The sequence below is a fragment of the Tamandua tetradactyla genome, chromosome 3 (genome assembly GCF_023851605.1).
Source record: "Tamandua tetradactyla isolate mTamTet1 chromosome 3, mTamTet1.pri, whole genome shotgun sequence".
NCBI classification, from domain to species: domain Eukaryota; kingdom Metazoa; phylum Chordata; class Mammalia; order Pilosa; family Myrmecophagidae; genus Tamandua; species Tamandua tetradactyla.
This window is the reverse complement of record NC_135329.1, coordinates 61,327,917-61,332,189: the sequence shown is the minus strand read 5'-3', so window position 1 is coordinate 61,332,189 and position 4,273 is coordinate 61,327,917. Positions and strand designations below refer to the sequence as shown.

Here is a 4,273-nt window from a genome sequence, read left to right as displayed (position 1 = left end):
GGGGCACAGCAGAAGAGGACAGTGTTCTCCCAGGGTGCAGCCAACATCCTCCTCACATTTTGCCTCTAAGGCAAGAACTGTCCCTCATCTCCATTCATTTTATTGAAAGTTACCTCCCAAATGCAAATCACCACATGGCCAATAGATGAAACCACAGCACACATTTACTTAAATTCAGGTTCCTCCTCAGTCTGGAAAATATTTCCTCGGCATCATGGGCCTCATTCCCAAGAACATGGAAGCCTTGTGGTTCTTGCTTTTTCTGGTGGCAGCTCCCAAATGTGAGTGTCTTAGGGATTCAGTCATACTCGTAATGGGGGGATGGATCTGAGTACAGGATTCACTTTGGTTCTACTTGTTCCCAGGTGTCCTGTCTGAGGTGCAGTTGCAGGAGTCGGGACCTGGACTGGTGAAGCCATCGCAGACCCTGTCCCTCACCTGCACTGTTTCTGGATTCTCTTTAACTGACTATAGTGTGGGCAGGATCTGCCAGTCTCCAGGAAAAGGGCTGCAGTGGCTAGGGGTAATAGGGGCTGGTGGAAGTGCAGCACTTCAGTCCCAAGTCATCATCACCAGAGACACTTCCAAGAATGAAGATTATTTAAAGATGAGCAGCATGAGAACCGGGGACACGGGCACTTATTACTGTGCAAGAGACACAATGGGAGGAAGTCAGATTGAGCCCAGACACAAATCTCGCCCTCAGTTACAGTAGGTGCAGGGTTGCAGGGGGCGCTCCTGACCGCCAGAGGGCGGACTGTGCTGCCCTTGAGTCAATGCTGGCGTTTTTGTGTGTTTCTACCCCTTGTTTTTTTGTTTTGTTTTGACACGGCAGGCTCCTGGAATGGAACCCAGGCCTCCAGCACAGCAGACGAGAATTCTACCAGTGAGCCACCAGTGCACTGCACTGCCCCCGGTTTTTATTCCCCAGATATTTCTAACCATGCTTAGTTTACGTTCAGTTGCCTTTTTGAGAAACAATCCTCTTCAGCTTAAGGCTGCCATTACTCAGTGAAGAGAAGGGAGGTGTTTCTAGACACAATTTCTATAGTGTATCCTGTCTCCTCCCACTTTCTGCTGGAAATAGAAAGTAAAGCTTGATCATAGAAGCAGAGGAAGTTATACTGACTATTTGAACCAAATAGTTACTTTAAATAAAGACATAGTCATTTATCAAAGAAGCAAATGTACAATCAGGAGATGAAAAGAATAATAACTGAAATTAAAAATCACCAGACATTTGAAAAGACAGAACTATCAGAATTATTAGAATTAGTAATTAGAGGATACCATTCTTGAAAATGTGAGAGAAGTAATGAGGATTATCGGGAACATTTTGAATTGTGATTCAAAAAATTTAGAAAACTCTGATGAAACAGAAACATTGTAAAAATACACACAATGATGAAACTGAATAAAAAATGTCTCTATAATCTGAATAGACATAAATACCTATGAATAACAGCCAAGGTATGCATAGATTCACAGCACCATTACATGTGTCATTAGAAATGGAGAGAACCACAATTCTTCCAAATTTAGGAAAACTTTTCTTCAAAAATAGAAGAGAAAGAACACTTCCCCACTCAGTATACAAGGTCCATATTTTCAGAATTTGAAGAAAGACAGGGTCCTCAGAGAAAAATAGAACACATACAAATACCTCTTATGAAAATGGGAACAAATCCTAAACCACATACAATATAGAAAAATAGAGTAAACATAAAAGTAATGAAGTGTCAGAAACAACTGGCATTTGTCCAAAGATGCAGGGTTGAAATAAATCACTACAATTGAATGGCTGTAATATCTAAAATCAATAGAATAATTAGTAAAATTGCATGATCATCTGAACAGAGGTGATGGGTCCCCGGTCAGATACAGAAGAATTTCTGAGACTTGCTTTGGGTTCCTTCTCCTTGCTTCACAATCTGTAGTGCCCAGATAATCACCACTGAGCCTGTTGTATGCAAGTCCATGATCTCTCCCAGATTCAATCAAGTAAAGTGTATTTCTGTGTGTTCTCATAACTACTATTACATGAATCTGTGTATCTGTGTGTATTTGTGTGTATGTGCATATATATTACACACACACAAACAAACATATATATGTAGTTTCCTGCCCTTTGTTCTGGATTTGGATGGAAGTATAAGGAATATTCCATCTGAGTTTGTGGAGTTTAACTTTCTTATGTAAACTCCAATGTATTTCAAGGAAAGATAAACTTCTCCTTCCTCAGGTGGTAGGAGAAGCAAGAGAGTAACCTTGCATGGCCACAGGAGCAGATTCAGTCCTTTGTGTCATCCAGAGTCAGGTCTCTGTGCTTATTTAAAATCCCTTATAAATCCTGATGCTTCCCACGGTATGGCAGAGCATGTACGTCTTCAGTGTGTGAGTTAGAAGAGGATGGAGAACCTAAAAAGCAGATTCACAATGTTTGTTTACTTTTCACTTCCCCAAAGAGCATCCTTGATTAAGTGACTATTGTTTCAGACTTTTAGTTTCCACCCTTCGAGCAGACGGATTTCTCCCAAACCCTCTCCTATTGATGATGTTCTCATTTTTTAATTTCCTTGTAGTTACAAAGCACAGGGGTACTCATGGTCCCTTTCTTTCACACGAAATGCAAACAGAGGCTCATGTGACTTGGAATTGTGCATGTGAACAGAGGCTCCTTTTCACATGTGTTATTTCACATTTCCTGCTGGTCCATATTTCCTGTGTTACAAGTGACAGAGATGAGACCATGAGACAGAGATACTGCAATATCACTGTGGAAATTATATTTAAGTTATCTCTATCTAGCATGATTACCAATTATGCAATGAAACACTCTCCCTTTTATTCAAGAACTTTTTCACTCATTTAAGATGTATTTACTTATTGCCTGCTAAATGCCATGAGAATTTATTCATAATTAGAGGGAATCAATCCTATTTCTGCACAGATAATTCTCCTGGATATATGAAAACAACATATAACAACATAAATTTTATGCTTAATGTCACAAGACATTGCCCTCTGACCTGTGATCAGTATACATAGTAGCTCACTGAAATGAAGTGGTGTCCAGATAGAGTGAGCTCCAATCAATCTTCCTCTCTTTATACACAAACACATCCTCCTCATATAAACCACACTCTGGCCTCCTGAAGGCTATCGAAATCCTTCATTTACTCAGTCAGGATTTTCATCTTTCTCTGTACATATTGGTGGGATTCATAGGATTTAACCCAAAAACATGAAATCATCTTAGCACATCCAGTCCTTTTTCCTGTTCCAGGTGCAGTAGCAGGAATCAGGTCCAGGGCAGATGAAGCCCTCACACACCCCTTCCTTCACCTGCACTGTCTGTGTTCTCCATCACAATCGGTCATTACTGCTGAAGGTGGATCCTCCAGCTCAGAGGGGGTTTCAGTAGGTCGAACGCATCGGTGCTGATAGTGACATAAGAAAAACCTGTCACTCTATTGATGACTCTGACTGCAGAAGCAGTTCCAAGAACAGGTTTCTGTGCAGCTCACTCTGTGTAGGGTGAGGACCCTGCCATGTAATGTTATGGGGAGCACAAGTAAAGGGCAAGCAGTGTGAGTCCAGATACCCCCTTGTCCTTCAGTGTAGGCATGAAAGGTCTGGGCTTCAAGGGGAGTCCAGAACCCATCAATCCCAGAGGATCACCCGCAGTGGTCTGGGTTCATATTCTGGGAAATGGGGGATGATTTTCCTCTCAAGTTCTGATATTTTCTTCCCTTGATGAACAGACAACATCCCATTAAGTCCTTCCAAATCCTTCCATACATGGCCATTTTTATCTGAATTGTATTCACAATACAGACTTTCTCACATCAGATGTTCATTTGATAAATTCATTTTTGCTTTAATTCCTTTTCCTCTTCTGGATGGGTGCAGGGAAGGTAAGGGGCATAATTTGGTATTAAATGTCATTTTTGCTATAGGATTTTGGTAGATGCACTTTGTCAATTTTAGAATGCTGCCTTCTCTTTCAAGTTTGACACAATATAATCTCATGGTAGATATTGATTTTGACAGTACATTTTTCTACACCTGTTGAGGATATAAACTCTTCCTATTTTATTTTATGTACTTGGAAAAGAAAATGAATTTACTTTCAAATTTTTCTGAGCCATGCATCTTCATTACTTGATACAGTGTCAAGTATATTTCCTATAAATATACAACTATTATTGAGTCAGAATTTTCTTTTCATAGTGACATTTTCTGTTTTTATTAGGACAGCCTATCCTCCTAA

At 40.3% G+C, this 4,273-nt stretch overlaps 1 pseudogene; it reads left to right on the top strand.

Moving 5' to 3' along the window:
• The first annotated feature begins 214 nt into the window (after positions 1-214).
• LOC143675570 (immunoglobulin heavy variable 4-59 pseudogene) lies at positions 215-715 on the top strand (annotated as a pseudogene).
• The last annotated feature ends 3,558 nt before the right edge of the window (positions 716-4,273 follow it).